This window comes from Oppia nitens, unplaced genomic scaffold (genome assembly GCF_028296485.1).
Source record: "Oppia nitens isolate AA-2021 unplaced genomic scaffold, nextdenovo-longstitch-racon4-pilon3 scaffold5_pilon_pilon_pilon, whole genome shotgun sequence".
Taxonomy (NCBI): domain Eukaryota; kingdom Metazoa; phylum Arthropoda; class Arachnida; order Sarcoptiformes; family Oppiidae; genus Oppia; species Oppia nitens.
In genome coordinates, this window is record NW_026533243.1 from 6,911,072 (window position 1) to 6,936,104 (window position 25,033).

Here is a 25,033-nt window from a genome sequence, read left to right on the forward strand (position 1 = left end):
TAGTAGTAGTGCTCAAAATAGTGTAACGACTAAAACGTGACCATATTTTTTAAAAAAGTTAAACTAATTTGCTTAAGTATTCAATAATTTAGTATTAAATGTAACCAATTTATAAAGTGACACTGTAGGTGTGTATGTGTATATTATAAATATTATTTATACTCTTAATACTATATATATATATATATATATATATATGTGTGTGTGTTGGTATAGCAATACTATTTTGATTATTTGGTGTCCAAATACAGAATATTCTATATTTTGCTGAATTTGTTACTAAAATTTTGGTGATATTTTTAATTTATTACTAAAAATCCTTGGGTTTATGTTTAAAACATTAAGCGTTAAATTTATTTTGCAATACTATACAGCATAAAATTATTAATATTTTATTTAATATTATATAAAATATTTAACAAAAAACACAGTTTTAATTTATGCCATCTTATTGTCATTTTATGTATAAAATTATACATATAAATATACAACTGTCTTAGTCTACCCATATATTTATATTTATAATTGTTATTTATATTAATATATTTCTTGAAATGTCTTATAAAAACATTATTACAAAAAAGCAACAAATTTATATACTTATGAAATACAACAGTAGTAATACAACATAAAAACAGTTTATGATATAAAAAACAAAAATTAAATGTAATAATAAACAAACAATTTTGATGACAAGTTTTGTGAGCATATCATTAAGTCTAAACAATAGTTAGAAATATTAAACAAACAAAAAAATTAAACCATATTAGAAATTAATGAGTATATACTGTAATACTACTTATTATTATATATTATACAGTATATAATATTATATACTTTAATCAATCACAACATTACTATTTTTTATTATATAATATTTAATATATTAAACTTATATATATATTAAATATCAAAGAAAAATAAATGTATGGTTTTATCGCTTAAATATTTACAAAATTATTATAAAGAAACACCGATAGGGTGTTCCATAATATTGTACTACAATTATGCTACCAATGCTTCTACTACTAGAAAATGTACTTCAATTAAATGATATTTAAATGACAATATCATTTGAATTATTTATTACCAGCTTTTGTTATATTCATACACTTATTTCTATTATCTAATGTTATCTATTAAATTAATTTGAATTTACTTTTATTAGATTTTCAATAACATTTTAATTTAATTTTCTGTTTGTATATCTAAATGTATTAGCGTTTATCAAATAACAAACAAATTGTCATATTTCACAATTTTTCAATTGTCAAATAAATAAAAATGTCCTAATTTTTATTGAAATAATAAAACATTGCTATTTTACATAATAACATGTTTTTATCGGTTATATAGTTATAGCTAAATAAATGGCATAAATATCATTTTTGGGCAAAAGTTATTTTTACATAATCGCATATATGATTCATAAACATATTTAATATTCTGTAATATTCTGTAATACTTTCAATCATAATGACTGAGTTGAAAATGCTATATAATCTATAAATATATATTAAACTTTGACTAAAGTCATTCAAAAATATAGTTAAATTGACTAATTGTTTCAATACTTTAAGCTTTATGTTATATGTAATTAGGGTTATATAAGATTTACTCGTCATATTCGCAAAGTTCCTTATCTTCCCAGATCTCTGGGAATTCCTAGAGAATCTATTTCCTTGTGCTGTCATCTATTAAACTCTAAATAACACATTTTATTATAATGTTTGAAAAATATTATATTTAACTGTATTTTTAAAATTATTTTAAGTTCTATAGATAAATAGCATCACTAAATTTATTGAATTAAAATTTATTTTTAAATATTAAATTTATTTTTGCAAAAAATAAGTTTTGGTACTATTTATCGTAATAATATATAATACATTTTCCCTTTCTAACAATCAAGAGAAGGAAAATAAAATATTTTCCATATTTTCCGGGAAAATTGGAGGGATTTTTTAGGAACTTCCCTCACTGAGAATTTTGATCGAACTCTATATGTAATACATAATACTGTAATATTATAATAGTGGAATTTGCACTTTAATTTATTTGAATTTAAAATAGTATCTTAAATTGTTTATCAATTATTATAATTAACAATTTATAAATTTAATGTAAGAAATTGTAAATAAATAATGCATTTATTATTATAAATAAGTATATAATAACATATTTTTAGTTACATGTTGATTATTAATACATATTGTATTATTAATACATATTGTATTATTAATACATATTGTATTATTAATACATATTGTATTATTTTTATATATTATATAAATGTTTACTAATAACATTATTAGATATTAGATTAGTCATAAAATACATTTTTTAATTATATTTATATTTATTATATAATTTCAACAGTTATAAACATTTCACGAAAATAAAATTATAGTTAAAATTTGAATTAATTAAGTTTTGCTTTGTTATATGCAAATTGCAGATCACTAATGCATACAATAAATGTTATCAATTTTTTGTAGTGAATAAAGAAAATCAATGAATTATTGTTTTAAGTCAAGTCTCTAAAGGGATTACACCATAAATGGTCGGTTCACTACCTGTTGTGTTATAACACAACCATTAATGAAATGACAATATATTTTATTCTTCAAACAACACTGTGTTGTCGTCAATGTTGTGACAAAATTACTTTAAAAAGCTTTCAAATCTATTAATATATTGTTTGTTTCTCTAAGTGCTAAACAAAAACACATAAATATTTTTATCTCATTTCAATAAAATTTAGATATAAAAGAGCTATATTTTTAAAAGCATTTGTAATAAAATATATGATAAAAGTTTGAAAATTTGTATTACTTTTTGATCTTAATTACTGTAAGCACTAAAACTATACATAAAATTTAATACTAATTATCAGGGTTGGAAAAATACAAGATTTTGAATTTTGACTTTGTATAATACAATGTATTGATGTACAGTATTATACAAATTCTAAAACTAATATATACTATGTTGAAAAATTTATTAAAAATATAATTGCTAGAAAATGCATTATTGTTATAATAATCATTGTTTTTAAATAATTAAAATGAAATAATTAAAAATTAAAATATATTATTAAATCTGTTTTTATTATAAAACATGGCTTATTTTGTTTATATCAATGTTTTTAACACTAAGTTGCGCTAAATTTTGTTTGTATGTAAAATTGGCCAATACAAACAATTGGTCTCTGCCAACAATGCTAATTACAATATGTTTAACTTGTTTATGTGCATATTAGATAAAATATTATATGCATTTTTTCAATTTATAATTAAAAGTTAATTAAAAGTTTTATATATTTTAAATAAAATATAAATAATTAACTGTTTAATTTGCTGAAATAATAAAAATATAAAGATACAATTTTATGATTTAATTTAATAATACTGTAAACAAATATTAAAATATGTTAATTAAAATGGCTATAAATTTTTAACTCGATTATAATATTTTTACTGAATATGATTCGAGAGATTTTGAAATATAAATCTCTATTATATAATCACTTTTTTGTTTGAATTCTTTATCTCTATATTATCTAAGTTTATAAAAATATGAATGTTTTGGTTAAATATAAAGCTTATCTATTATTTATATAAGTAATCAATTTTATCTAAAAATAATACAATTGTTGCAATTTTTTAATAAAAATAATAAACTATTGTATGCAATCATACTATATTTTTATTTATACTTCATTAACTGTTAATACAAAAAAATCTCATATATTTAATATATACAGTACTTATGTTTTAGTATATTATAAGAATAGATTAAATTTATAAATAGTACTAAGGTTTCTGCTCACAGATAATCACAAAAATCAATTTTAAAACAAATTATTATTTTTTATTAATATAACTTATTATACACTATTTATATCATTTTTACTACATTTAGTTAGTTAAAATATTAATAAATAAAAATTAAAAAAATTGTGATTTGTAATAGTGATATTATAATTAACAATATACAGTATATTATATTATATACAAGTTATATTAATTAAATTAATTATATGAATATTATATGATATAAATATTATAAATAAAGATACAAATTTATGATTAATATTATAAAACAGTAATTCTGATATATTTTAACAGTTTTTCAATACATTATATAATTTAATAAATATATTTATTTTATATACTGTATATTCATAATCTTATATTTATAATTTATACAATTTATAAATAGTGTCAATTAAACTTAAATACATTATCTTAAAATAGTTTTTCATAGTCTTTATAGTTTTTAATAGTGTATTTTTATGGTATATTTTATAAATTACATTATAGAGGTTTATAACATACATTATTTAACAAATTAAATTAAAAAATAATTACTGTATTTTTGCAATTATTTTTTGAATTTATTTTTCGAAATATAATAAATCTATATATTATTAGTACTGATTTATATAGAATTTTAAAAGACTGCAAGTTTTTAAATATTATAAATATGTAAATTATTATAGAGAATGAAATTAAAAAAAAATATTTTTAAAAAACAAATGTTAAATCTAAAATTACATTATAAAATTGTGTGGAGAATATAAATGTTTATCTCCTAAAAATAGATGCAATCAATGAATGGCTTTTACAGTAAGTAATGTACTATATTTACATTAAAATCTTATATTTAGGTTAAACACAATACGTTTAAGACGTCCAATTTTTGTGATTTGTTGCGACTATTTTGATAGAATAGCTGATATATTAATTTAGATTATTACTATTGCTATTGATAATTGATAATTATTATTTATCAAAACTTTAAACAAATGATATTAAATATCATTACAAATCTAATTTTGGATAATAATTATTATTTTACATATATTTTTTGTCTGTATATGTAAATCTCTAATATGAACGCCTTTAATGAGCCGAACTTGAGTTAATTAAAGTAACCAAATGATTGACTCCATATGACGGGTAAATAATAGTATTAAAATTAATTAGGTTAAAACATTTTTAAAATGTCAATATAAACGTCTAATACTTCCAAAAAACTATAATAAGACATTACTAATCATTATTGCCACACATTTGACTAAATTATAATTTTATAATAATATATTGTACAGAATATTCTTTGAAAGTTAGTGCCATTATTAGTGTAAAATTTACTGAAACTCATTGTTAAAGACAACGACTGGAGATAAGTTTGATGACAAACATTTAAAATAACTTTTGCTGTCAAACTACAAAACTTTATGTGTTTATCTGTACTAATGGGATAATTAATGACAAAAGACATATATATATATATATATTAAATACAACAATGAATTTTATGGTTCAATGTTTGAGACACACTATGAATATACTAAAAAAGTTGTCTCTAAAAGACATGTGAAAAGTAAAAGTCAAATGCAATGGATTATGGAATTGAATCGGAAATGAGATTTGAATGCATTTATGCCTTTAATATACAACTATATGTACTGTAATTGTAATGAATGTTATATTACCAGTACATTCATATATGTTAGATATAATAATAATAAAAATGTGTGAAACAGTGCTTAAATTAAAACTTGGCTGTGATAAGCATTTATTGTTATAAACATCGTATATATATATATATATATATATACTGTATATACAATATATATATTATGATTATGATTATTATTATTATAAATATGACACATGAAAAAGTTATACTATGAACAAACACAAGCACTTCAATTATCTCTTTTTCCTGCAAACCATTATTTTTATAAAAATTCAAATTACATATACATATTATCTTATTATACATTATTAGTACAATATATATATATGTGTGTGTTATATAAATAAATGTTGTATAGCTAGCTATATAATAAATTTTATTTTATTTTCTGCATGATTTATATTATTATATTTTTAATTATAAATAACAGTTGAAAAATACATTTACAGATCAATGAATAAAATGCAAACAATTGTACGATTGTAGTCAAACAATGCAATTGAAATGTCGAAATTTGCTGACTTTCAATAAATTAATTTAATTATAAATAATAATAGCAACAATAAATTATTCAATATATCAAAAAATAATTATGTAAAATAAAAATAAAATTATCTAAGATTTATAGTAATTTGAATATAAAACGATAATAGATTTTTTAATATAATAATAATATATTTATACAACAATACTGTAAATAAAAAAAAGATAATTTTGGACATAAATTAGTTATATACTAATCTGATAGTTACTGACTATACAATTAATTTATTCTAAAATGATCATGGTAATTTGTTCTTTTTAAAATTGTAACTTTACAGTATGTAAATAAATATAAAACATACAAATATATAAAAATATGTCAAAACTTAATATTAATATAAAATAATACATATATAATAATATACTTTCGGTATAATTAATTTTATTCCTAATATAAATGTGCATAATATGAATTACGGTATTACTAATAATATAATAAAAGTGTGTAGTGCTAGTTATTGAAGTAATATGCTGACCACTCTATAAAATATATTATTTTGCTAAAATATAGTTTTATAATATACAACTAAAAATTAAATTAATTTTTATATGACAATAAAAAAAGAAAGTATTGAAATTGACATAATAAAACATACATTTAAATAAATCAATGATTACAGTAACTAATATTAACTGGTATAATATATAATATGTATATATACGGTAAATTTAAATGTTATTGTATAAAATTGTATTGAATGCTAACTATCAGTTTAATTAAATTAATAAAACAAATTATAAATTCAGACTTAGTGTTATGTGTATAATAATGTTATGTTATATTATTATTTAATTTCTAATGTCTTTATTAATTCTAAAATATTGTTATTATAAAATAACAGATTCTTTTTATGCAAAACTATTGTAAATTTTTAAAAAATAATCTAAATTATTATTAGTCATCAAATAATTGCAATTTTTCAATGTTGTAGTATAACTTATATATGAATTCAAAATATTTTTAAAAATCTATTAATTACTACAATAATGTTCTTATAAAAATTATGTTTAAATATAGATTTATTTTTATGTTATTTTTAGTGATATACTTAGTTGGCAAAAGGAAATATGGAAATTTCTAGAAAGTTTATAAAAGAAATTTCTGTTTATTAGATCCCCATGTTAATTTAGTTTTTTCAATTTTTGTAATCTTGTAACAAGACATAATAAATACAAACAATAAATAATAATAATTATTATTATTAGTGTTTTAATTAATATTCAAAATAACAAATAAATCATTTAATTACATTAAATTAAAATCTTAAGTCTATTAATGAATTATGAATAAAAATAAAAAATCTATAATTATACTGTAATTCGATAATTTTATTAATTTTATATATAGGGATCCCATTTGGATAGTAATGCACAATATATTATACATTATTACAATAGCTATAGATATGGTGATACCATAGTATAATATTAAAGTAAAATTTATTAAAGATTTCTATTTAGCCATTCTAGTTATACTAACCATAATAAATTGATGACTGAAAACTCTGATATCTTAATATAATACTAAAATGTGATATATAATAATAGTAAAATATGATGAGATACTATGTATATAATATATATACTTTACTATATATAATATTTATTAAATATGCTAAAAAAACTTTTTGTCAATTATTATTTTTGTTGTTATTCAGAGATTATATGAATATCTCTTATGATTTAAATACATTTGACAAAAACACATTCAATATTACAATTAACCAAAAGTCAGTTAACATTAACACCATTTTACGACAAAACATAATACATTAACACAAAATTTGCTATCGTATTAATATTATAGTTGACATTTATTGTATTTTATTTCAAAAATAAATAATATAAATATATTTATTAGAAAAAATATGCAGCATAATCTAATAATATAATCTTAAAAGTGACAAATATTTTTAAATTATAATAATTTATAAATAAATGTAATAAATATCAAAATAAATTTACATATATTAAAATAATATGTTAAAACATGTATAAATTATAAATATTCTTCATTTAGATAATTGAAAAAAATATAAAAAATAAAATTACTTTAAGATTAAATTAATCAGAAAGTAATTATTTAATAACTTTTGACAATTTTACTATTTTATTTGTATTAAAAAATTTAGACTAAAAATCTTTTTTGAAGCCCTTTTTACAAATATTTGTTTTAGAAATTTTCTATACAAACAACAAATTTAATTTATTTATTATAATATATATTTGTATAATAAGTTACAAATACTTTAATTTGTCACCTTAATCAAATCAGTAATAAAGTACATAAAATAAAATCATACACATAATGTATAATTTATTGAGTTAAAAATTAAAAATTGATACATTTTAAGTTTTAAATTTAATTAATTTAATTGATTGATTGATGACATAAAATAGTTAATATTCATTTATCACTAATTAATACATATAATATATATATTTTACAATTAATATTGTATTATGGAAATTGTTAGTTATAAACATTTGTACATTTTCTAATAAAAAGTTATGTAAACTTATACACAGTATTATAACACATTAATGAATTTTCATAATTCTAGAATATTTAAAAATAGACTAAAAAATAATAGTTATATTTACATTTAATTAAAATTGATATAATTACTTAATAAATTTATTTGAAAAAAATAACAAAATTAATATATATTTATATAAGACTTATATATATTTTATATAAATAATGTATTATTGTTGTGTAAATAGTGGTGTTAAATAAATTAATTTGCAATTTTGAATATCTTTCAATAATATTTCAAAATTACATGTTAAGCATAAAAACAATTTAAATGTTAGTCAAATTTTTATTTAAAACAACAATTTTTTTATTTGTTGTTATATTTATACTAAATTTTAAATATATTACTTTATATTAACAATTGACATAAAATAATATTAATATTAATATAATTCAAACCTTTAATAACACAAAAAACTATATAAATTAAAAAATTCTTTCAAAATCATTAAATTATAAAATATAATCTTATTTAAAAAATTCTTAGTTATATTTATTAATAATATATATTTTCTATTATAACTTATAATTTATAAGTATTAGTAAAATTATAATAAAAATATGAATATGTTGTTTAAAAAGCGGTTTAGCGCAAACCTTTAAAGTTAAAATATTTTTAAAAATAAGTCAAAAAAGGACATTAATATGATTTTAACTATTATTTATTATTAAATAATACCCAATAATTTACTAATTACGACTAATTAATTTTTCAACTATCATAGAAATTTTTGTGCAATATTTTATAATAATCTAAATTATACTATAGTATATAGAAATTAGACATATACTGTTAAAATATCAAATATTTGACTTAATTAGAATGATTTATATATTATAATAGTTACAAATTGCATGTTTAATATTATAATTATTATATAAAACTTTATAATAATATTTTATATTAAATACAATGCATTTTTAATATTAAATATTTAAGTGCATAGTTAATAAATAATTTAATTAATCTCATTTGTCTTAAATTAACAATAACAAATGTTACAATACTTACAAATATCTATAATCTGTATGAAATGTAATGATGAAAAAATACATCTCAAATAATAATATTCCTAAATATTTTATTTAATAAAAACAAAGATCACAGTTTGATAAATATTTATTTCCGTAATAATTTGATTTTAAAAGTAAAATTATTTTAATATTCATATGTTTGTGGTTTAAATGTATATATATTTAAGTATATATAGTAAGAGTTTTCTATCTCAATCTTATAATAACAAAAATAAATTTGATGTTTTGCCATACATTTTATGAAATGACAGCTAAAACATAAATGTGATGTCATATGATGTCTATATTCTTATATTGCGCTGAGATATTAACTTTAATATTAAGAATATTTAATATTATATATTATTATAATATTATTTTTTAGTTATGCCTAAATTATTTAATATGTAGAGTATATGTCTTTATTATGCTTATTTTGGCAGTCATATATCAACTGTTAACAGATCGACATTTTGTTAAATTCTAGTCAAATATATATTTAATATGACTTTTTTCAAGTAATTGTTCATTTAAAGTATGTATATATAAAATATAACAGTTTTAGTCACTCAATAATATTATTAAAAAATATTTAGGCAATAAATAAAATCATATTTTTTAGATATCAAAAATTATTATAAACTAAATTAATAAGAATAATATTTTGGACACTCAGCCAAAGTCATATTTGCGTTTACTTAAGCAATCTTATGTTAACTAATGAGATATTATCAGTTTATTTTAAAATTAAAATGAAATATAATATCACTAGTACTTAATTTATCGAAATATTTAATTAATGGAATTATATATTTTTAAACATAATTTACATACATCTAAAATTTTATTATAGAAATAGATTTTCAATTAAAAGATAATAATTTGAACAGAAATTTATTAATAGATTCCTAACTGGGATTTGACACAAATAAATCATTAATATTATAATATTTTTGAATCTCAATACTTCAATATATTAGTAGTTAACTCAAAATAGATGCTGACATTAACCTTGATATTTGACATATATATGGCTTATATACAAAAATGTGAGTCTTATGTACAGAATTTTATATGATATACTAAATTTGTAAAATTTAAATAATTTGTGGATTATATTAAATTGATTAATAATTTAATTTTAATTTCTTATATATCACAGTCAAACAAAAACAAAATATGAAAATTAGTAATACCTTAAGTAAAAAATAAATTATTTAATATTACATATTCTATAGATATATAATTTATCTATCTTTACGATGTGCAAAATTTTAAATATGATATACGTTTTATAATACATATAAAACAATATTATGATAACAAGTAAATGATGATTAAGTATCCAAAAGTATTACATACAGTATATGACATTTACTTAATTTTATATAATTTTATATTAAATCAGAAAAAATTATTACACTTAATATTGATTAATAATAGTTCAAAATTATTATTAATGTTATTTAAAAATATATATAAAATAATTGTTATAAAATGATGTTGATGTCAATAAATTTTATGTATTAATAGTAGAAATTATGATTATATTATAATTTATAATATTAATGAATTTTTTAAATTGTAATATTAACTTAAAATAACATTAAAAATACAATTCTTTTGTAATTAATTTAATAATAATTTATTTTGTGATATATTATTTTCAATATCATTATCATATAAATTATAATTTATTACAATTTTATATCAACATAATTCTTCTCAATTTTAATAATGACAAAATATTTTACATTAATTTTTGAATTATTTAAATTTCAATTAAAAAATAATTTTTCTAATCTAATCGTAGTAAACATTATCTAAATTAATTAGTCCATTGTTAACACATTTATTTTGGTTAAAAACTTAATTTTTTAGATTAATTTACTTATGCTTTAATTAAATATATATATATATATATATACTGTATATCATTAAAAAGACTATTTTATCGTCATTTATAGTCAATCACTTAAAATTATATCTATTAAATGATTAATTAAAAATGATTAAAGATTTATGATTTGAATAAAACAAATTATAATTTATAAATATTTTTGTAAAATCTAAAACTATTAAAAAAAATAATTTGCAAATCTTTGGTGACAAATAAGTAGTTACAAAATAATGTACAAAACAAACAAACCAATGGATATATAAATAGTAAATATGTGATGAAAAAAAACTTAATTCAAATTCAGTATTTAAATGTTTATTTTTATGTAACTGTATAATGACATACACTGTAAAATTATACGATATATTATACTTAGATTTTTATAATAGAAAAACAATTTTGAAAAATCAAATGTTTTCGTAAACACATATTCACTACTATTGTATATTACTGTATGAAATAATGTCTATTTATATCATTGGCTATTATAACACAGTCTCGATCTTAACTAAAATATAATATTAAACTAAACACATGTTTCCTCACTTCATGTAAAATCCAATAATGATATACAGTATATATATTCAACTTATTTGTCTATAAATTTCGTTTATTTAAAAAAATTAAATTATTATATATAAAATATTTGATCAATAAAATGGATAAAAAAATATACAATTTTGTTATGAAGATAAATACAAAAAAGTAATTATAACTTATAAATATATATACTTTAGAATATAATTTAAATGGTATATAAAAAGTTAATAAAATTTAATCTAATTCATATATATATATGTATATAAGGGGTTTTCATTAATCTATCACACGCGGTATCACCTATAAATAATAGAATAAAATAATAAAGAATAAAATTTCAATAACAAGTTTAAAGAATAAATTGTTTATTTATGGAAGAAAAAAATTTGAAATTGGTCGAAGAATAAATTTTTTATGGCTTTTTAAACTTGTGAAAAAACATTAAATAGTCGAAAATTATATGACGTTATTTATGGATAGTAGACACTTATTAAATAAAGATTTTAAGAATATTATTAATTCTAAAAACAAAATATTTATATGTCGAATATTTTTTTTAGATAATCGAATTACAATAAAAAAACACAACATTGTAATTCGATAATGTAATTTGTATTTAAATTTCATTATCTAAAAAAATATTCGACATAAAAAAGTTTTTAGAATTAGTAATAGTATTAAAATCTTCATCTAATAAGTGTCTATTATTCATAAATAACGTCATTTAATTTTCGACTATTTTGTTTTTTCACAAATTTAAAAAGCCATAAAAAATTTATTCTTCGTCCAATTTCAAAATTTTTTTCTCCCATAAATTATCAATTTAACTCTACAAACTTGCTATTGAAATTTTTATTCTATCAATTATAGGTTAGGTTCTGACAGTGGTTTGCAAACATCTCAGAATAAATATGCTCAAGTGATCAAAATTATAAATTTTATAATATCACGTGTAAATAACTTTTTGATACACTTTTTACAAAATTAATATATCTCACTCCGTTTAAGATTATAAAATAAACCGCATGTCATAGATTAATGAAAACCTCTTATATATATATATATATATATATATATGTATGTGTTTTTCATTTCAAAATTCATTTATATGTTATTTGTTTGTAGATATTTTGTATTAGATTAAGTTATTTATCATATATACCTATTATACACATTATATTTATACATACTATAAATATATATATATATCATGATTTTATAAATTTTTATATTCTCTTATTATGTAATATTAAATAATACAAAACTTTAAAAATATAATTTTAATTACAATTTAAATCAATAGAGAATGTCATCAAATTTTAAGTAATGAGCTTTTTAAGAGACAAAATGTTTTTTATTTTAATCATCAGTAATGTTGTGTTTCATTAGAAATTGGTTTTCAAATAAATCGCTGTTTATATGTATGCGTTGTGTAATTAATTTTATACATAAAAGTTTTTTTTGGCAAATTTTTTAAACCTTTTTAGTTTTGGTAGTATTAGTATTGTAGTAATTTATTACTCTCTACTGTACAGTATATACCTATTTATAACAATATAGTTATATTGAAGATACTGTTGTGATGTTCAGCACATAATAAAAATCCTATCAACAAATTGTGCTAAAAATATTGATTTTTGCATTAAACAACTTTTTTCACGAAAAATGAAAATCAATTTGATTTGTCGCCAAACTCTCAATAATTATGATTTGGTTACTCAATAAAAAATACAATTTTTATACAATATCTATTAGATCGATAGTCAGTATCGTTTTTATTATTTTTTATTTTATGTGCTAATGGGGTGATAAATACAACCTGAAAAACTCAATTTATTTTAGCTTTATTATATAAATATTTGAATTTAAAAAACATTAATACATTTTCAACAATATTAACAGTATTATAAATCTTATGTCATAATATTTTTAAAAATGTTTTATATTAGCTAAAAATGTAGAAATATATGTATCCCGAGGCTTATCTATTTGAGTATATATTAAATAGTTTTTTGATGTAATTCTTTACACTTTTTAATTTCAAACATTTTATAGAATATACTTTTGTCTCATATATTCACAAAAAATTATTCAATTCTTTATTAACAATAAAATTACTTTTCTTAGTAAATATTATTTATAATTCTTATATCTTAAAGTCAAACATTTTTATAGAATAATTATATAAATAAAAAAACTAAAAAATATTATATAAATATTATTTTAAATAGTTTACAATATCTAAAATTATTAATTATTATATACTTATAAAAAGTTTACGATTTATAACTAATAGCATCTATTTTATGTTTATTTATTAAATGTATTTTTAAAAGTATGTTTATATTGTTGAACATAATAGAAAATAGCAGATTCACAATCATTTATCGATACAGTAAATAAAATTGTCAAACATTTTAAATGTCGGATCATTATTGATAAAAATTTATAAGTATATATCATAACATACAATATGGTACATAAACTCAAATATCTTTTAGCAAACACTAAAAAATCATTTAAGATAACAACGATTGCCAAAGAAATAATAATAAAGTAACAAAAAAATAGTAATATTTTTAAATTTTCCATTCAATAAATGATTGTAAATAAAACAAATTTACATATTAGTGATTACTGAACATAATTGATATTTTAATATTCTATATATTATTATATATACAGTATATTAATGTTTTAAAATATAAACTGACTAATTTATTACCCCGATCATTATTTATTAGTGTTATGATTTTTATAACATTTTAAATTTATAAACTGCAAAAATATTGACTCAACGCTTATTTGTCAAATATCATATAAAATCAAATATATAAAATTTATAATAAAAAAATGTTTTGAAGCAATAATTTTTTACATTTCATAACCTGTATATTTTGTAATACAAATATTATTAAATGTATATTTATAATGTAAACACTATATAGAATTTTTAAAAATATTGTAAATATATCACATTAATTTTTATAGTGATTAGACAATATCGCATATTATATTTTTTAAGCTATTTGTATTATATATTGTATTTTGTACAACAAATTTATTTATTTATAACTTTGATGATTATATAAATAAAATAAAAAGTTAAAAATAATTGTCACACAAGTCAAGAGGTAACGCATTTTAATGGTATGTTTGAAATTTAAGTCTTCCTAAACTTAATCTCACAATTATATTTTATTTATAAATAAATTGTAAAAACTATTTTGCAATGTATACATGTTTGATAGTAGACATGAAATCCATATGATTTAGTTTTTATAGGGTTTCAGTTTTAAAAATTATTTTCATATTTTCATATTATTTGAAATAAATTTAATCCTTTTGTCTTATTGTTAGTTTATGATAATTAACTATAAATTAATTGTTTCAAAATTAGTTTATTTATTTAAAAACCATAATTATTTGTAAACTTTCATTTAATTTCATCCAACGTTTTTTTGGTTTGGTTTGGATTTTGAAAAAAATTTTGAACCGATTTTTATTTAAGACTTTACAAAAATTGTTATATATATTAATCATTTTATAAATAAAATATTTCCTATGTATTATTTGCTAATTTTTGTAAAAATATTTGCCACTCTTTCAAAATTTGTTATACAATTTATTAATAGTTATATAAATAACATTATATTAACTATAAAAATCAATTTATTTTATTATTAAATATAAGAGTTATTAAAATTTTAATTTAAAAAATATGTAGATGAGTATAAATTTAACTTATTAGAATTTTCAATTAAATACTACACTATATTATTAATCTTTAACAAATTAAAATAATATTACTACAGTATATCTAAATATACAATATATAACATTTAGTTTATTTAACAAAGCAATTGTTTATATCTTTTATAATTTTCTAATAAAGTACAGTAWATTTGGTTATATTTGGTTATATTTGGTTATATTTGGTTATATTTGGTTATATTTGGTTATATTTGGTTATATTTGGTTATATTTGGTTATATTTGGTTATATACTGTACATTACATATTAAATATGTAATATACTATAGAGTATGGTAAAACGCATATTGATAATTAGAAAATCAAAAATATCAAGCTCATTTTTTCAAACCTGATAAAAACAAATATCATTTATAAAAATAAGTTTTAATAGAAAATAAGTAACTATTTGTTACTAAAACAATAAATCAATTTTTATCTCTTATCAAAATATCACTATTGCAAATATCCTATGACCCTGCTCATATCTAAATCACCATGCTCATATTATTATAACTATTTTCTAGTAAATACAGAAAAACAAACACAAAAAAATCCTATGTTTTTGATAACAATATATTATATATTAGTTGAAAATAAATTTCATGGCATTAATCACAAATTTAAATAGTCTATCCATTTAAATGTAAATTTATTTTCATTTCAAGTGTAAAAATTAAATAAATAAATGGATTGTCAATTCACTAAATATTTACACAAAAACATATCAAATTTGTTTTATTTTGATTTTTATTAACTTATAATTGGGTTATATATAATATTAAAAATGCAATTTTTTAATGTAAATAATCCAAAATACTATATATTTTATTTAGGAAAATAAAAAAATTAACATAATTAAATTGTAAATTATCAATAATATTAAAATTTTAGAATATACTGTTATGTTATAAATAAATTTTTTTAAATTATAAAAAATTTCTAAATATTGTTTTAAAGTAACTTTTCTTTTCATTAATATAATTTAGTATTATATTGTATATTATTCATTATATTATTATAATAATAATTTTAAGATATTTTCTACACATATTTCACAATTTACGTGAACTAATTTAAATTTATTATAAACATATTTTATAAATAACTGTTTTGTTAATTTTAAAACTTATGATTTCTAATATAAATAACTGCAAATTCTTTTAAAATAATCCATTAATTATTCTCTCTTAATGTTTAATCTCAGTAGTATTTAAAACTAAATAAATAATCAAAAATATATTTAATGAGTTAATGGTCGGTCTAAAAACTGTTTGTTTAAAATTATTAACAAATTAAAATGCGGGTGAGAGGGGAAAGCGAGAGAGAGAGAGAGAGAGAGAGAAAGAGAGAGAGAGAGAGAGAAAGATTAACGTAATAGTTATGAAATCATTAGTGAATATAGAGATATTAGACAACAGGAAAGATATATCTCATTAACCATAAGTGTTGTAAGTGTTGTTTCAATGATACCATTATTTTTGCGATATTTCCTATAAGCCAAATGGGAATATAAATAAATTGTTTGGAGAATTGGTTGAAAATATTGCCATAATATATATATATATAGAAATTCTACAACAAAGTTGATGTAAAAGTTTTTTATCACATAAACGGTGTGAACAAACAAAAGTTTTTTAATATGATATAACCTTTTTTATAAAATAAAAATTTTGATAATTTTCATTTTATTATATACTTTTATCTATTGATATTTATTGCTTCTTAAAGATTATCAAATACAACACATTAATCGTTTCTAAAAAACTTAAGAAATTATAAATAATGGCAAAAAACTGGTGTAAATTGTCGATAAAATCAAATACTAATAAAACTACTAATTGGTTAAACTAGAGTTAACTTTAAGCTAATTTGAGATCATCTTTTAGAGACAATATAGTAATTGTTAACCTATAATATTATTTATTTTATATTAAAAGCTTAATTGATTGATTTGATTAAAATTGATAAATTTGATTGCTAAAAATTGTAACATTAAATATTATGTTTTACAATTTGTTGGATTATATTATAGGATATATATATAATTCTAAAAAATGATTTTTAACAAAAATTCCTTTTTATTTATTAAAACTTAACATTTTATTWAAAAAATAACAAATAACTAGATATAAAAAAAATAATATTAATAGTTTTAAGTTAACAATTTATTATATTGTTAATTGTATTGTAAAGAAAATTAGTGTTTAAAATCAATAAACTTGTTTTGATTAAAAAAATAGTTTTTAGCAAATTATTTAGGAAAACATTGAGAAATGAATAATTTTGTTTCATTATTAAGTTGTAGTAATTTGTGTAATACAATGTGTAATACAATGTGTAATACAATGTGTACTGTTTATATACAGTATATAATCTATTAGATACAGCATTTAATTGAGACGAAATCGGCAAAACAAACAACAATATTATTAAAGACTATATCTATATAAATGAAAAGATGATAAATAGCGCATAGAAATTGTGTGCTTTATTTTTGATGAATAAAAGATGAAAATATATAATAAATAGGATTTTTATTATTATTATTTTTATTTTTTTATTATCTGAATTATGTAGAAAATTACAATACATTTTTTATATAAAATCATTTATATTTGTTAGGTGTTTTATTTTATAAACATCTAATATAAACTATTTTTTTAATAATTAAATATATTGTATATCATATTATGACAAAGACTGTTACAACAAACAGATAATGCAAACAAACATAAAACAATATAATTGGAAAAATATATAAAAAGCAATTTACAATAATTTACACGTAAATTCACACTTTAAAATCAATTAATATAGACTAATGTATGTTAAAAACAACTATCGTATATAAAGTTTTTACTGTATTATAAACAAGTATTGAACACAATATTGAAATTAATATTTAATAGTCTCAAGTGGTGTCTCAACAATATCGTATTTTACGATATTTTCATGTAAATATAAAATTGTTATTTTAATTTTTATATTGAAATGAAATTTTTTTTAAATAAAAAAAATGTTTTAGTATACTAACATAAAAATATAAAAAGCCATAACTTTATTTTACATTTTGTAATAGTCATAACAGTATTTTTTATCAATGAATTATGATTTAAGTGTCTTTTTATAGATTATACATCAATATTAAATGACACTACTTATTGAAATACAATAATATATCTTATATAGATATCTTTTTATTATATGGATAATAAAGTATAATGTTTTAAAAATATATAAGCATTTGAAGAGTCTAAATACTATTAATAAATTGAAGACATATATCTTATATCTATACAAAATAAAGTATTTTATTAAAATGTCATAACATTACATCTATTTTAAATATATGATATACTATATACTATATATAGTATATAATGTTTTTAACTGAATTTGTAAGTTATAGAGAAATCTAAAAATTTATTGAATAAAAAATCGATCAAAAAAGCTACAGGTATTAACATTAGATAATTTAATTTTTAAATACATTAATTACAAATATATCATAGTTTTATACTTATATAAAGACAAAATTACTATTTATATTGTACCGTATAATGTAATGTATAATGAAAATTGTGGGATTTTACACGATTACATTTAGATTAATAATCGCCTACACATTATACCATTAAGTATTATAATGTTTATATTTAATTATCATTTTTTCTATTTTTATTTGTTACTATTATTATAATTATTTTTATATTTAAAAAAAAGAAATTCATTAGTAAAACAAATAAATTGTTAATTGCAAACAAATAAAACAAATTACTACAAATGTGATAAAAAAATATTAAATATTATTATTATAGACAAATGTCTTAAAATTTTATGATAAAAACATACCATCTGTTGATATGTCAATAGTTTGTAAGTTTGAAAACTCCCGATTCATTGTCACTAATAAAAACAAACACATTTTCAATACTCTTTATAGTAAAGTAGTTATGTATTAAAAGAAAAACATTGCACACAAATTAAATGATTGGGTTTACAGCACATTGTTGTTTAAATGCCTTACATTATTAGTGACAGTGCTTTCTCTCAAAATGTTTAACACAAAAATTGTTGTGTTGTGTAACACAAACGACAAACCTATGCTTTATGTGTGCTTTAGTTGTGTTGTTGGCCTACCGTTTCCCTCAACATTGTCAGCCAAATGCTAATGCAATGCATCAACATTGCGTTTGCGTTGACTAAACATACTGTGATATTTGGTTTGGTTTGAATATATTGCTATAATATTGTTACACAATTGTGAAAAATAAAGAAGAAAAGAAAGAAAGTAAGAGAGAGAGAGAGAGAGAGAGAGAGAGAGAGATTTGCTTTACTCAAAAGTGTTAAACTTGAAGATATAAGTAGTTGAGTAAATATAAATTAGGTGAATCTTTTGTTTTTATATTATATATTAGCATCACTTCCACTAAAAACAAGTAGAGCACAGGTAGTAAGGATAGTCACCCCCACTGACTTCACTTGACTATCATTTTGAGTGCTTAATGCCTCTGCAGGAGTTGAAAACTATATTTTATTTTTATTGACTCTTTAGGTGTTTAATAATAAAGTCTTGTTTTTAACAAAGTTTAATAAAGTATTTAATATAACAATAAGTTATTCATAAAAATATAAGTTATGACCATTTTTTTAAATAGAATTAACTTATGATATATAAAAAATAAAGTCTCTAATAATACAGTATTAACAGTATATATCACTCATATTAATCCTTCATATATAATACCATAATAATTTGATATAAAAAATTATTTATATATAATGTACGTTTATATATGATATGACTTAATAGTGTTTAATATTAACATTATATCGCTGTCCAAACTATAGACCCGTATTTTGATTTATGCCAAACATAAATCTAGTAATAATCTGAATGAATATATTGTATATGTCATTGTTTGCATTATATAATGAGAAAACCTTTAATAAATTAAAAATAATATGATTTATGAATAATGTGATCATAAATAATAATACTACTTATGTTTATTAAGTATTGCAATTATCAATGAAATGCTTACAGTTAGTAAATTATTATTATATTAATATTATTGTTATATATAGTTGATTTATAAATAACTTGTAAATAGTGTAAATAATCCCAATTTGTGATATTTCATGCATTCATGAAAAATTACAAGATTTTTCTATTATTTAAGTCTTACTAAAAATTATACATAATTTATTGCTTAAATATATTAATATTTCTTATTATTTAAACTTATTATTTTTAAATTAAAACATTTAGTTAGTTTATTTATTTTAAAAAACAAAATATCATAGAATAATAAATAGATACCCTATTGATAGTATGATAATAATATATACTGTACTGTACTGTAGATTATAGTAGTTTTTATAAYAACATTTATAAATACAATAATATTGTACACAATAAAGTTAGAATTGTGTAACACATGTACATGTATTTTATATAAAAGACTTAAATGTCAATTTTGTATATCTCTTCAACAATTTTTAACTTAATTGACAAATCATTGAATTAAAGTTCAATAGGGAAAAAAAGCAAACAGAGAATCGCTAAAAAATGTTTTTATCCACTATTTATTTAATGACAAAAATAATATAACAGAAGCCCCATATCAATAGGAATTTATATATATTGTACTATCACTTGAATATACTAATAGGGTATACCAACTATATATATATATATATTTATATTTATATAATATATAAATATATAGTCTTTAATTTGCGTGCTTTCACTGCGAATCAACTAATTATCTCGACTTTTATGTTAAAATACCTTACAATACAATTGCATGGATTGATGTCAAAACATAATATAAAGCACATAATGAATGTCAAAAGTTTCAAATTCTAGTGAACATCGTTTCGCATCTCATTTCCCAACGCTTTTCAATAGTTGTGTTGAGAAGAAAACCCAATTTTGTTAGAAACGGATAAGAATCTGACAAAAATCAGCTCAAAAATATATAAATCTTATTTATGTATCAAATAAATGCTAAACTTATTGAAATTGATTTATATTTGACTAAGTTTTTCAGTGTGTGTGACAAATATATATAAATGTATAGCAAAAATCTACAGTATTTTATACTGTATATATATATATATATAACATGCATTTTTTTGCTTGTGATTTGTCAACTTTAAATGCAATGGTTATATTTTATATACAATATTATACAGTATAATGTAAGTATCAACAACTAGAATATATTTACTGTATATATAGTATACACATAGTGTACATATAGTATATATATATACTGTAGAATACTTAATGTTATATTTATATCTGGTTATGTATACAATTTGTGAATACAGAAATGAAAACTTTAACATTATTTTATATACWTATTATTTTTTATTTTAGTTGAATATACTTTTAGCAATATTTTGCTATACAATAAAAAGACATAATATTTATCAATTGAAAAATATTAGACATCACTAAATTGCATATAAATTAATTATATAAAAAGTATCTGTCAAAATTTTATAAAATATAAATTATTTAATTTTTAAAATTATCATCCAAAATATATTGTAAAAATTTATTACAATTACTTAAATAATATTGACAAATATGGACAAAAAATAGAAAAATTTAGGAAATTTCTCGAAAGTTTATAAAATAAATATTTTTTATGGCATCCATTAAATTTGTAAATTAAATTTCTAAATTTCAAACATGAAATGTAAATATAAGAGCTATGAGTATGCTAAAATAGTTACAAAATAAAATATAWAAATTATTAAGAAATTACTGTAAAAACTAAAATCAAAGCACATCATAATACTAAAATATATCTAAAATATAAAAATATATAGAATTTTTAATAAAAATTTACTACTAAGAAATTTTTTTTTAAATTTTAATAATTTAATAATATTAGTCAATCTATAAATATTTTCTAATTCTCTTTTAAACTGTTTTCGTTTAAACTAATTAAGAAAAGTTTAGAATTTCTTAATTGCAATTTACTATAAGTTTCTTAAATATAAAATAATTGTATATTCATTAGAAATAATGACAAAATTACGTTATTTGTAACAAAAATTTAAATAATTTAAATATATCTACAAATATTTGTCACAATATATTTTGAATTCGCTGTATTGCCAAATATTTTTTTAGTTATATACTATTTTTATTAAATAAAATAGAGTATTCAATACAATCTAAATAATATAATTAAGTATTTTTGTAATTTGTTTGACAGAGTAAAAAAAATTGGAAATTTTATAATTAATAAATATTTAACAAAATTGATCAAAATTATTTATGTCATTATTTTAAGCAATAAGAATTGCTTAACAATATAAACATTTATTAATATATTGATACTTTAATTTTAAGAATTTTTAATCAAAATTAAATAACTGTTTCGTGAATATGTCTAATCCTATTACAAGACATGATTGTTATAATAAAAACATACACCTCTTATACAGTATAATTCAAATCATTCATCTCATTGTAAATACCAATAAAAACATACCAATATATATATATATAATCATAGAAATTTAGTGCACACAATAGAAGCATTAAATGCAATAATAAACTAACATTATTTTATAATAATTTAGATATTATATAATATATATACTAGTATTCATTTATACTAAGATAGTTAGTCTATGTTATTATAATTGTAATGATAATGGGATCGCCTATTTCACTCATCACTACTGTTTCGCTCATTTATTTCGATTTTATCACTTTTATGAGTGTCTATATATATATATATATATATATATTATATTTTGCCAGTAATTTGTAAATGACAGACATATAAATCGTATTTATTGGCCGACAAATGCTTGAGATTACCAAATATTCAGTCTACTATACTTTTAATATACATTACATCCTATATTATCTTTAATATATATATAATAAAACAATGATACTTTCTCTCTAGTTTTCAATTTTACTTATTATTTAATATCAAATTTTCTTAATTTTGTCACTTAATATAGTGTTTGTTTAATTTAAAATAATAATTCTAACAATATTAAGTTAAATTAATGCATTTAATACAATATTTTTTGGTATATATATATATATCTTAATTTTTGAACTTTTTAAATACCAATAGACTTATATTAAAGTCATAATATTCACTTTAAGTCACTTTACTGTAGTATAATAGTAAAAATATAATGTAAAGATAAGTGCATAAAGAATGAGAATCAGTTAATTGTGTTTAAAATTAATACTTATTGATTTAATAAATTAAATATGATTGCAAATGAATTTAGTAATATATTAAGTCACAAAACAACCAAAATTAGTAATTAATTATTGTCCACTTGGGCCGCAATACATTTTTATAATCGGGAATTCATAGTCCCTATTAAACACTCATATGTTTTCTATGTATTCTCAATATAGATACCCGATTAGAAAAGTGTATTTCGGACAATTGGACAAAAATCAATTATAAATTTTTTATTATTTTGTGATTATATACATGTTAATAATTTGATGTGCAATAAACAAATATTTTATTAAATCAATAACTATTAATTTTAAACACAATTTAAAAATTATCATTCTTATTGCACTTATCTTTATTAAAGATAAGTGCAATAAGAATGATAATTTTTAAATTGTGTTTAAAATTAATAGTTATTGATTTAATAAAATATTTGTTTATTGCACATCAAATTATTAACATGTATATAATCACAAAATAATAAAAAATTTATAATTGATTTTTGTCCAATTGTCCGAAATACACTTTTCTAATCGGGTATCTATATTGAGAATACATAGAAAACATATGAGTGTTTAATAGGGACTATGAATTCCCGATTATAAAAATGTATTGCGGCCCAAGTGGACAATAATTAATTACTAATTTTGGTTGTTTTGTGACTTAATATATTACTAAATTCATTTGCAATCATATTTAATTTATTAAATCAATAAGTATTAATTTTAAACACAATTAACTGATTCTCATTCTTTATGCACTTATCTTTACATTAATGTATAACTTTAATGGGAATATGCGTACAACATTTATTGATAAAAATACACATTTACTTATATACAGCTTATATTTTATAGTATTGATTAAATCATAATATGAATTTTAAATTATTCAAACATTTGTGTAAATTTTTGCAATAAAATGTGTATTAATTGAAAAAATGATTATAAATTCAATGCAAAATCTATATTAAAATTTTCGTCTCTCTATTTTATATTATTTGCACAATATT

At 18.2% G+C, this 25,033-nt stretch overlaps 1 protein-coding gene across 1 annotated transcript in view; it reads right to left on the reverse strand.

The window, feature by feature from the left end:
* LOC128961975 (uncharacterized) overlaps positions 1-19,937 on the reverse strand; it is a 39,322-nt gene extending 19,385 nt beyond the window's left edge. The window contains exons 1-2 of the mRNA XM_054308318.1: positions 19,883-19,937; positions 19,634-19,687 (exon numbers count right to left, since the gene is read on the reverse strand). The gene's annotated coding sequence lies outside the window, so the exon portion shown is untranslated. The remainder of the gene's footprint in view (positions 1-19,633; positions 19,688-19,882) is intronic.
* Between the last annotated feature and the right edge of the window lie 5,096 nt (positions 19,938-25,033).